Source organism: Oncorhynchus masou, chromosome 9 (assembly GCF_036934945.1).
Source record: "Oncorhynchus masou masou isolate Uvic2021 chromosome 9, UVic_Omas_1.1, whole genome shotgun sequence".
NCBI lineage: Eukaryota > Metazoa > Chordata > Actinopteri > Salmoniformes > Salmonidae > Oncorhynchus > Oncorhynchus masou.
Window position 1 is genome coordinate 83,335,289 of NC_088220.1, and position 13,137 is coordinate 83,348,425.

The 13,137-nt window shown below is 42.0% G+C and overlaps 1 pseudogene; it reads left to right on the plus strand.

The window, feature by feature from the left end:
- Window positions 1–4,734: 4,734 nt before the first annotated feature.
- The window catches only part of LOC135546682 (extracellular calcium-sensing receptor-like), a 35,448-nt pseudogene continuing 27,045 nt past the window's right edge, over window positions 4,735–13,137 (plus strand).

Here is a 13,137-nt window from a genome sequence, read left to right on the forward strand (position 1 = left end):
TGCAATAATCTGATTACAGCTTTAAGACAACAAAGCAGCCAAAAAGATGTCCGCCATATTGGCATTATAAATATTCACTTACCTTTGATGATCTTCATCAGAATGCACTCCCAGTAGTCCCAGTTCCACATTAAATTTTTGACATATGTCCATCATTTATGTCCAAACAGCTAGTTTTGTTAGCACGTTTGGAAAAACAAATCCAAAGTCATGAAGCGCGTTCCCTAGTTGCAGACGAAATGTCAAAAAGTTCCGTTCCTGTCCATAGAAACATGTCAAACGATGTATGGAATCAATCTTTAGGATGTTTTTAACATAAACATCAATAATGTTCCAACCGGAGAAATCCATTGTCTTCAGAAGACGGTTGAATTCTATTGGAAGCTTTAGGAAGTGCAACATTACCAATATCCCACTGTGTATTCAATAGGGGCTGGGTTGAAAATCGACCAACCTCAGAATTCCCACTTCCTGTTTGGATTTCTTCTCAGGTTTTTGCCTCCTATACGAGTTCTGTTATACTCACAGACATCATTCAAACAATTTTAGAAACTTCAGAGTGTTTCCTATCCAATACTAATAATACTATGTATATATTAGTCACTGGGACTGAGGAGCAGGCCATTTAATCTGGGCACCTCTGGGCACCTTTCATCCAAGCTACTCAATACTGCCCCTGCAGCCATAAGAAGTTGAAAATCTCAATACCTACAATCTCACATACCATATTCCAAAGGTAAGTAAGATTGTTCAAATCTAGTGTTAAAATCTCATTTGAGCTGCTAAATGATGTGATTAGCAGTAGCCTACAGAGTGGAACCACTTCCATGTTGTTGTAGAAAAGCTTTAACCTATATGAATAGATATAACATTGAAGTGCATGTGTTCAATTGATATTGTAATTCATCATATTATGTATTATAATAATATAATACACATTTTCATACACAGTTGAAGTCAGAAGTTTACATACACTTAGGTTGGAGTCATTACAACTTGTTTTTCAACAACTCCACACATTTCTTGTTAATAACAAATTATAGTTTTGGCAAGTCTGTTAGGACATCTACTTTGTTTATGACACAAGACATTTCTCCAACAATTGTCTACAGTTGTTTCACTTATAATTCACTGTTTCACACTTCCAGTAGGTGAGAAGTTTACATACACCAAGTTGACTGTGCCTTTAAATAGCTTGGAAAATTCCAGAAATATATGTCATGGCATTAGAAGCTTCTGATAGGCTGATTGAGATAATTTAAGTCAATTGGAGGTGTACCCGTGGATGTATTTCAGGGCCTAGCTTCAAACTCAGTGACTCTTTGCTTGACATCATGGTAAAATAAAATGAAATAAGACTAGACCTCAGGAAAATTATTGTAGACCTCCACAGTCTTGTTCATCCTTGGGAGCAAAAGCCAAATGCCTGAAGGAACCACGTTCATCTGTACAAACAATAGTACACAGCATAAACACCATGGGACCACGCAGGCGTTATACCGCTCGGGAAGAAGACGCTTCGTTCTCCTAGAGATTAACGTGCTTTAGTGCGAAAAGTGCAAATCAATCCCAGAACAACAGCACAAGGACCTTGTGAAGATGCTGGAGGAAACAGGTATGAAAGTATCTATATCCACACTAAAACGAGCCCTATATCGGCATAACCTGAATGGCCGCTCAGCAAGGAATAAGCCACTGCTCCAAAACCGCCATAACAATGCCAGACTACGGTTTGCAACTGCACATGGGGTCATAGAACGAAACCATCGTTATGTTTGGAGGAAAAAGAGGGAGGCTTGCAAATCGAAGAACACCATCCCAACCGTGAAGCACGTTGGTGGCAGCATCATGTTGTGGGGGCTTTTTTGCTGCTGGAGGGGCTGGTGCACTTCACAAAATAGATGGCATCATGAGGAGAGAAAAATATGTGGATATATTGAAGCAACATCTCAAGACATCAGTCAGGAAGTTAAAGCTTGGTCGCAAGTGGGTCTTCCAAATGTAAGTGAATACCCCCATGAATTGGACAAAAATGAATGGGAAGTCATTGGCATTGGACAAACATATATCCCATTTAGCAGACGCTTTTGTCCAAAGCGACTTACAAGTCGGCTGGGGCCACTACTTTTACATATGGGTGGCCCTAGCGGGAATCGAACCCACGACGCTTGGCGTTGCAAGCACCATGCTCTACCGACTGAGCCACACAGGACCCACACAGGACAAACCATATACACGATGTCCAATACCACCCAATTCGGCGTTGATTCATGCAAAGTGTATTGCAAATGCCATATGGCAAATGCCAGTTGTAACACTTTAAAAATCCAACAGGTGGCGAGTGCGCTCCACTTTGGTTTTTCATATTGGAAATGTCACCCAAGTCAACATCCAAAAGCAAAATTTTGAAAAAAATATTTTTTTGTCAAAAACTTATCACCCCTTAAAAAAGTGCTTTCTGGACCGTTTTTCAAAAATCTTTCGCTTTTTTGTCAATTACACATGTGTAAGAACTGTATGAATATACTTTTGTCCAATTTTATTATCATATTTTTTTTTAATTACTTGCGCATAAGGCATATGTTTTGTCCATTTGCAATATGATTTCATTGGAAGTCAAAAGTCAAAAATTGCAGTTTTATAAAAAACTTCACACACCCCTACAAAAGTGCTTTCTGAACCGTTTTTCAAAATTCTTTCGATTTTTGTGTCAATTACACATGTATATGAACTGTATCAACATACTTTAGTCATATTTTATCGTCATAATTACTTGTGCATAAGGCATATGTTTTCTCCATTTGGAATATGATTTCATAGGAAGTCAAAAGTTGAAAATGTGAATTTTTTTTAAAAAATGTATCACCCTCGTAAAAAAGTGCTTTCTGGACCATTTTTTGAAATTGTTTCGATTTTATGTCAATTAATCATGTGTAAGAACTGAATGAATATGGTTTGTAAAATTTTATTATCATCATTTTTTTTTACTTGTGCATAAGGAATATGATTTTTCCATTTGCAATATGATTTCATAGGAAGTCAAAAGTCAAATACAAAAGTCACTTTTTTGGGGGCCAAATGCCGTAAGAAATTTGACATGCTCAAAAATCCTGCAGAAATGCAAAATTGACTGGCCTGATGAACTCGGTATGGCCGGGCAGTGATAGTTGTTCCTTTCCATCACTCTTTGTGTTGATTTCATCATGTCTATTTGGTGATGTTTTTTCCATATAGAATCATGTTGCAAATGCACGTGCATTGTTGTGCAACTGGTGATTGAAAATAGGCACCTGGTAACCCAAAAATAAGAATATGGTTGTAAATGCATTTACCGGGACTCCTCTTGTCCATGCCCGCTATGGGAGTACCCTACTACGGCCCTCTATCCATGGGGGCCGTCCTGAGTGCTTTATGGACTATTTAAAATATTCTGATGGATACGCATTGTTGTGCAACTGGTGATTGAAAATTGGCACCTGGTAACCCAAAAATCAAAATGTGGTTTTAAATGCATTTACCCGTCATTCTGATATTAATGCCCGCTATGGGAACACAGGATGGCCTGGCAGTGATAGTTGTTCATTTACATCACTCGTTGTTTTGATTTCATCATGTCCATTTGGTGATGTTTTTTCACTATAGAATCATATTGCTAGTGCACGTGCATTTGCAATATGTTTCAATGGGCATTTACCATCACGAATTTGGCATGCTCAAAAATCATGCAGAAATGCAAAATTGACTGGCCTGATGAACACAGGATGGCCTGGCAGTGATAGTTGCTCCTTTCCATCGCTCGTTGTGTAGACTTTATTATGTCCATTTGTTTATGTTTTTGAACTTTTGCAAAGTCACAGTGCATTTGCAATATGGTTCAATGGGCATTTACCATCACAAATTTGTCATGCGATAAAAATCCTGCAGGAATGCGAAATTGACTGGTCCGATGAACTCGGGATGGCTGGGCAGTGATTCTGGTTCATCTCAATCGCTCGTTAGGGTTGATTTCAGAATGTCACTTTGGTGATGGTACCTCACTGTTTAAACATATTGCAAATGGACAAGAGTCACCAGCAAGTCACCGTCCATCAGTCAATTAGATATCATTCTGACACCAAACTGATACAAACTGACACCAAACCCACTTTTTCCAACTCGTTTAGTACTCGCTTTTTCCAAATATCACATACTTCAGAGCTGGCCCAAAATTCACAACGCCTTCGGTTCAAACCATAAAAAAAAACATAAAACACGTAGTTACGTTCTAGCTGCGGGTCCATTTCTTATGTAATGTCCTTAAAATAATGAGGCTCAGTAGTGTGTGTGGTCTCCGCGTGCCTGTATGACCTCCCTACAACGCCTGGGCATGCTCCTGTTGAGGTGGCGGATGGTCTCCTGAGGGATCTCCTCCCAGACCTGGACTAAAGCATCCGCCAACTCCTGGACAGTCTGTGGTGCAACGTGGCGTTGGTGGATGGGAGTGAGACATGATGTCCCAGGTGTGCTCAATTGGATTCAGGTCTGGGAACGGACGGGCCAGTCCATAGCATGAATGCCTTCCTCTTGCAGGAACTGCAGACACACTCCAGCCACATGAGGTGGAACCCAGGGCCAACCGCACCCGCATATGGTCTCACAAGGGGTCTGATGATCTCATACCTAATGGCAGTCAGGCTACCTCTGGCTACCTCATGGAGGGCTGTGCGGCCCCCCAAAGAAATGCCACCCCACACCATGACTGACCCACCGCCAGACCAGTCATGCTGGAGGATGTTGCAGGCAACATAACCTTCTCCACGGCGTCTCCAGACTCTGTCACGTCTGTCACATGTGCTCAGTGTGAACCTGCTTTCATCTGTGAAGAGTACAGGGCACCAGTGGCGAATTTGCCAATCTTGGTGTTCTCTGGCAAATGCCAACGTCCTGCACGGTGTTGGGCTGTAAGCACAACCCCCACCTGTGGACGTCAGGCCCTCATACCACCCTCATGGAGTCTGTTTCTGACCGTTGGAGCAGACACATGCACATTTGTGGCCTGCTGGAGGTCATTTTGCAGGGCTCTGGCAGTGCTCCTCCTGCTCCTCCTTGCACAAAGGTGGAGGTAGCGGTCCTGCTGCTGGGTTGTTGCCCTCCTACGGCCTCCTCCACGTTTCCTGATGTACTGGCCTGTCTCCTGGTAGCGCCTCCATGCTCTGGACACTACGCTGACAGACACAGCAAACTTTCTTGCCACAGCTCGCATTGATGTGCCATCCTGGATGAGCTGCACTACCTGAACCACTTGTGTGGGTTGCAGACTCCGTCTCATGCTACCACTAGAGTGAAAGCACCGCCAGCATTCAAAAGTGGCCAACAAATCAGCCAGGAAACATAGGGACTGAGAAGTGGTCTGTGGTCACCACCTACAGAACCACTCCTTTATTGGGGCTGTCATGCTAATTGCCTAACATTTCCACCTGTTTTCTATTCCATTTGCACAACAGCATGTGACATTTAATGTCAATCAGTGTTGCTTCCTAAGTGGACAGTTTGATTTCACAGAAGTGTGATTGACATGGAGTTACATTGTGTTGTTTAAGTGTTCCCTTTCATTTTTTGAGCAGTGTAGTTATTTGCACGGTTGTATATAGTTATAGGTCATTTCACCAATTCGGCCACTTGGGTACATTTGGGCAACTTGTGTGGGACACCTGGGTGACTTCATGATACACGTCATGTAGCTCACCCATTCCTGAAGTTATCAGTCTGAAACTTTGCACACCTACAGTTGCCCTCTTGTGTTATCCATTAAACATATCTCCAGCATCCTATCTGACTGTGTGGCTATTCTAGTACATGTGAAAAATGATGCTACAACAATAAAAAACAAAAAACGTATGCTCTTACTTTCTATTTTCTTCCACCAGATCTACTGTGTTATAGTCTCCTACATTGAATTAACATTTCCAGAAACTTCAGAATGTTTCCATTCAAATGATACCAAGAATATGCATATCCTTGCCTCTGGGGCTGAGCAATAGGCAGTTAGATTAGGGTATGTCTTCAGGCGGAAATTGAGAACAAGGGACGCAGCCTTTAGAGGTTAACCTGTAGTGACACCCCATCCCATGAACGGGACCGTTGTCATCATCTGACACTAATTAGCATAACGCAACGGACATAAATCTTCCTAGTAAATATTCCTATTCATGAAAATCACAAGTGAACTATATTGGAACACAGCTTAGCCTTTTGTTAATCACCCTGTCATTCAGATTTTCAAAAATATGCTTTACAGCCAATGCTAGACAAGCATTTGTGTAAGTTTATCATAGCCTAGCATAGCATTATGCCTTGCTAGCAGCAGGCAACCTTGTCATGGAAATCAGAAAAGCAATCAAATTAAATCATTTACCTTTGATGAACTTCAGATGTTTTCACTCACGAGACTCCAAGGTAGACAGCCAAAGTTCATTTTTTCCCAAAAGATTATTTTTGTAGGCGAAATAGCTCCGTTTGATCTTCAGTTTTGGCTGAGAAATCACCCAGAAATTGCGGTCACCACAACCGCCGAAAAATACTCCAAATTAGCTCCATAATATCGACAGAAACATGGCAAACGTTGTTTAGAATCCATCCTCAAGGTGTTTTTCTAATATCTATTTGATAATATATCCGTTGGGACAATTCGTTTTTTACTAGGACCGATTGGAATAATGGCTACCTCTGTATTTTACGCGAGAATCTCTCTCGGAGCCACCATGTGACCACTTACACAATGTGGCCGCCTACAGATATTCTTCAACAGAAATGTGTAAAACTACGTCACAATGCTGTAGACATCTTGGGGAATACGTAGAAAGCATAAGCTCGTTGATGGTACATTCACAGCTGAATAGGGAGTCATTGGAACGCAGCGCTTTCAAAACCTGGGGCACTTCTGGATTGGATTTTTCTCAGGCTTTCGCCTGCAACATCAGTTGCAGTTCTGTTATACTCACAGACAATATATTTACAGTTTTGGACACGTTAGAGTGTTTTCTATCCAAAGCTGTCAATTATATGCATATTCTTTTCCTGACAAAATATCCTGTTTAAAACAGGAACGTTTTTTTTCCAAAAATGAAAATACTGCCCCCTAACACCAAGAGGTTTTAAGGGATGGGTAGCGTCAAGAAGTTAAGGAAGTGATTGAGGTGGAAACTGGTTATGGGGATTCCGACCTAGGGTTGGAATGGATTCAGTATACAGCCCGATCAGTAGCGAAAGAAGAATGTTATGCCTGCGCCACAGCAAAACCTCAGTTGACAACCATCCCCTTTCCACTTGATGGAATTGATACACCCAGGGGAATGGCCTGTATGGTAAAGCTGTTCATGAAGGCAGGGAAGCCAGACAATGACAGTTGCATTGATCTGCATTATCTGTTTCCGCATGTGCCCATTACTTCCAGACTTCCCCCTTTCACAGTTACAGGAGGAAATTATTAATGTATGGCTCGATACATAACACACGGATGGGAAGAAAGAACATGCAATAGGACAGATAATGTTACAACCGACGGGACAATGAGGGACCTGACTGGGGGGTTGAGTTCCGAGGACTTTAGTAAGATAAAAAGGCCTAGATGTCTGATGGTTGTGTGGAGGTATGAAGCTGTGGCCCAACCTGCCTACAATTTGGACTGGTATTTGTGCACTAGTGCAGTTAGGTGCCCTTCACCCTTATCCAACACATGTACCTAGTGCCAGGTAGAAGAGAAAGAAGTAGTGCTCCGTCAGGGTCCTTTGACAATAGAGTTTACATCGATAGCATTGGGGTTCCAAGGAGGGTGCCTGATGAGTTCAAAGCTAGGAATAAGATATGGCCTGGATTGAAATCAAGCATCTTCTGGTAGTTAACTCTCAATAAAAATGTAGATTGGATCAATTATATCTACTTTAACCAAAAGTGTGTCATCAACTATACCTGAGAGGCGAAAAAAGGGTTAGCAGAACAAACAGCTGCAATTAGTTTGATTATATGGCAGAATAGAATAGCATTGGATATGTTACTGGCTGAAAAGGGTTGGGTGTGTGTGATATTCGGATCAGAATGTTGTCCTTTCATCCCCAATAACACAGCCCCAGACGGATCAGTGACCAAGGCCCTGGCTGGTTTAACCACATTAGCTCACGAATTCGCAGTGATCTTTGGGGTGGATAGTTCTATACAAATTGGTTTGATAGTATGTTTGGGAAATGGTAAAAATGTCATCATCACGGTGTTGTGGGCAACTTTCACCTGTATGAGTGTGTTGGTTCTTTGTGGATGTTGTTTGGTCCCGTGTAGGAGAGGTTTGATTACAAGGACATTGGAGAGGTCAATGACGCAACAGATGCTGAGGTACTGACCGATTCCGAGTTCCGGCCAGTGGGATGACGAATATGGGCCTCCAGGCCCAGGAGATGGCTCCAATTCTTTTAACTACGAGGAGCCAATGTTGGATAAGACTACTTTCAAAGTTTACACAGTTTTTTTAATGAATATTGTAATAAAAATCCTAACAGGAAGCTTTATAATTGGATATAGGCCTATAACAGTCATTGATGAATATCAAATATACATACGTGTACATGTATTGGTTTGACATATTCTTGGATACCATTTCTGTTTCCATATAGTGTTTGATGTATTAGTGTGTATTATTTAGTCATTAATTAAGGGTGGATTGTTAAAGTGATTTAAATGTTGAAAGATAATGATTAAATAATTCCACTCTGAAACCTTACAACTGTATGAAATTGATTAGAATCATACAATTATTATCTGATGGTTTTGTTTAGGTTTAGTCAGTAAAATTATATATCTGTACAATATATCTTTATAGTATCTTAAACACAGACTGTCTGAGTAAAATTCGGTGCCGATCTTGATAGTGGCCTCTGAGAGATTTGGGAGAGGGCAGGGAGTACTTCTCACGTTCCCCCTAATCTTGAGGGAGGACAGGGAGTACTTCTCACGGTCCCCCTAATCTTGGGGGAGGGCAGGGAGTACTTCTCACGGTCTCCCTAATCTTGAGGGAGGGCAGGGAGTGCTTCTCACGGTCTCCCTAATCTTGAGGGAGGGCAGGGAGTGCTTCTCACGTCTCCCTAATCTTGAGGGAGGACAGGGAGTGCTTCTCAAGGTCCCCCTAATCTTGAGTGAGGGCAGGAAGTGCTTCTCACGTCTCCCTAATCTTGAGGGAGGACAGGGAGTGCTTCTCACGGTCCCCCTAATCTTGAGGGAGGACAGGGAGTGCTTCTCACGGTCCCCCTAATCTTGAGTGAGGGCAGGGAGTGCTTCTCACGGTCCCCCTAATCTTGAGGGAGGACAGGGAGTGCTTCTCACAGTCCCCCTAATCTTGAGGGAGGACAGGGAGTGCTTCTCACGGTCCCCCTATTCTTGAGGGAGGATAGGGAGTGCTTCTCACGGTCCCCCTAATCTTGAGGGAGGACAGCGAGTGCTTCTCACGGTCCCCCTAATCTTGAGGGAGGACAGGGAGTGCTTCTCACGGTCCCCCTAATCTTGAGGGAGGACAGGGAGTGCTTCTCACGGTCCCCCTAATCTTGAGGGAGGACAGGGAGTGCTTCTCACGGTCCCCCTAATCTTGAGGGAGGACAGGGAGTGCTTCTCACGGTCCCCCTAATCTTGAGGGAGGACAGGGAGTGCTTCTCACGGTCCCCCTAATCTTGAGTGAGGGCAGGGAGTGCTTCTCACGGTCCCCCTAATCTTGAGGGAGGACAGGGAGTGCTTCTCACGGTCCCCCTAATCTTGAGGGAGGACAGGGAGTGCTTCTCACGGTCCCCCTAATCTTGAGGGAGGACAGGGAGTGCTTCCCACCGTCCCCCTAATCTTGAGGGAGGACAGGGAGTGCTTCTCACAGTCTCTAATCTTGAGGGAGGACAGGGAGTACTTCCCACGGTCTCCATCTTTGTCTGCTGGGTAGTGATACAGTATGTGCGTAGGATACCTACTGTTTGTGTGTGAATGTAAGTGCTTAAAGAGACAATATAAAATGAATGGTTTTGTACAACAGACTAGCGCTCACGTGAATAAACATTTTGACTAGCTTGGCCTCCGTCTGTTTCATTCAACCAGTATCTTACAAATTCTGGTTTGCAGACTGAGTAGTTTAATTGAAGTGGATTATGAACATTGAGAACATAATTCTCGTAACACTGTAATAGTTTAGATAGACATAATCATACATTAGACACACAATAACCATGAGCCTCTCTGTAAGGGTTTTCCTGTGGTGAAGTAGAGGAGGACCAAAACGCGGCGTGGTTATTTTGATTCATATTTAATTAACACAGATAAACATGAACACTACAAAACAACAAACGTGGAAAACCAAAAACAGCCCTATCTGGTGCAAAACACAGAGACAGGAACAATCACCCACAAACACACAGTGAAACCCAGGCTACCTAAATATGGTTCCCAATCAGAGACAATGACTAACACCTGCCTCTGATTGAGAACCATATCAGGCCTAACATAGAAATGGACAAACCAGACACACAACATAGAATGCCCACCCAGCTCACGTCCTGACCAACACTAAAATAAGGAAAATACACACGAACGATGGTCAGAACGTGACACTCTCTTATATTTCCTCTACAGCCTAGTCCTCTTGGCATACTGGCTCTACATAATATTTCCCCTTAAGTCTAGTCATCTTGGCACGCTGGCAGTACACAGTATTTATTCAAAGTTCTAGTCCTAATGGCACGCTGGCTCGACAGAGTATTTCCCCGACTGTCTAGTCTTCTTGGTACGCTGGCAGTACAAAGTATTTTGTAAAAGTCTAGTCCACTTGGTACGCTTCCTGTCTTATATTTCCCCTACAGTATAGTCCTCTTGGCACGTTGCCTCACTTACAGTTGAAGTCAGAAGTTTACATTCACCTTAGCTAAATACATTTGCAAATACTTTCAAAATTTCTAACATTTTATCCAAGTAAAGATTCCCTGTCTTAGGTCAGTTAGGATCACCACTTTATTTTAACAATGTGGAAAGACAGAGAAGATTTTTTTTATTTCAGCTTTTATTTCTTTCATCACATTCCCAGTGGGTCAGGTTTACATAAACTCAATTAATATTTGGTAGCATTGCCTTTAATTTGTTTAACTTGGGTCAACAATTTTGGGTAGCCTTCCACAAGCTTCCCACAATAAGTTGGGTGAAGTTTGGCCCATTCCTCCTGGCAGAGCTGGTGTAACTGAGTCAGGTTAGTCGGCCTCCTAGCTCGCACACGCTTTTCCAGTTCTGCCCACAAATGTTCTATTGCATCGAGGTCTCGGCTATATGATGGCCACTCCAATACCTTGACTTTGTTGTCCTTAGGCCATTTTTGCCACAACTTTGGAAGTATGCTTGGGGTCACTGTTCATTTGGAAGATCCATTTGCGACCAAGCTTTAACTTCCTGACTGATGTCTTGAGATGTTGCTTCAATATATCCACATAATTTTCTCTCCTCATGATGCAATCTATTTTGTGAAGTACACCAGTCCCTCCTGCAATAAAGCAACCACACAACATGATGCTGCCACCCCCGTGCTTCACGGATGGGATGGTGTTCTACGGCTTGCAACTCTCCTCCTTTTTCCTCAAAACATAACGATAGTCATGATCTTTGTCCCCATATGCAGTTGCAAACCGTAGTCTGGCATTGTTAAGGAGATCTTGGAGCAGTGGCTTCTTCCTTGCTGAGCGGCCTATCAGGTTATGTCGATATAGGACTCATTTTACTGTGGATACATATACTTTCGTACCTGTTTCCTCCAGCATCTTCACAAGGTCCTTTGCTGTTGTTCTGTGATTGATTTGCACTTTTCGCACCAAAGTACGCTAGTCTCTAGGAGACAGAACGCGTCTTCTTCCTGAGTGGTATGACGCCTGCGTGGTCCCATGGTGTTTATACTTGCAACCTATTGTTTGTACAGATGTACGTGGTACCTTCAAGCGTTTGGAAATTGCTCCCAAGGATGAACCAGACTTGTGGAGGTATACAAGTTTATTTCTGAGGTCATGGCCGATTTCATTTGATTTTCCCATGATGTCAAGCAAGGAGGCACTGAGTTTGAATGTAGGCCTTTAAATACATCCACAGGTACACCTCCAATTGACTTAAATAATGTCAATTAGCCTATCAGAAGCTTCTAAAGTCATGACATATTTATCTAGAATTTTCCAAACTGTTTAAAGGCACAGTCAACTTAGTATATGTAAACGTCTCACCCACTGGAAGTAAGAAACAGTGAATTATAAGTGAAATAATCTGTCTGTAAACAATTGTTGGAAATATTACTTGTGTCATGCACAAAGCAGATGTCCTAATAGACTTGCCAAAACTATTATTTGTTAACAAGAAATGTGTGGAGTTGTTGAAAAACGAGTTGTAATGACTCCAACCTAATTGTATGAAAAACTCTGACTTCAACTGTGTATGAAAATGTGTATTATATTATTATAATACATAATATGATGAATTACAATATCAATTGAACACATGCACTTCAATGTTGTATCAATTCAATAAGGAATAAAGCTTTTCTCCAACAACATGGAAGTGATTCCACTCTGTAGGCTACTGCTAATCACATCATTTAGCTGGTCAAATTAGATTTTTAAATATATATTTTTATAACTTTATTTCAACAAGGAACACAGCCTGAGACCAAGGTCTCTGTTACAGCTGGGCCCTGGGTATACATGTTTACACATATAGTTTATGTACAATGATTAAAACACTAAACAAGACAAACAAAACGATCACAGATAACACAATAAACATACAGAAACCGATTTATACGTAGGTTATTCTACTAATAGCACAAGAACTTGCATTTCCCGAAACAGTTACAAGCAATTAAAAAATTAAAATTGTCCAATAAACATTTAAAATGATCAAGGGGGACAAGAGTCTCAAGTTTAAGTTTAGTCTGCAGGCTATTCCATAGGCAAGGAGAGTATTAGGAAAAGGCAGCCATACCCAACTCTGTGGAAATCACATGGGCCTCAAGTAGAATCCATGCTTGAGACCTGGTTTTAGGAATTATAATTCTACTATTGATGAGTGATGATAAATAAGAAGGTAGTTTATTCAGAAGTGCTTTATAGACAAACA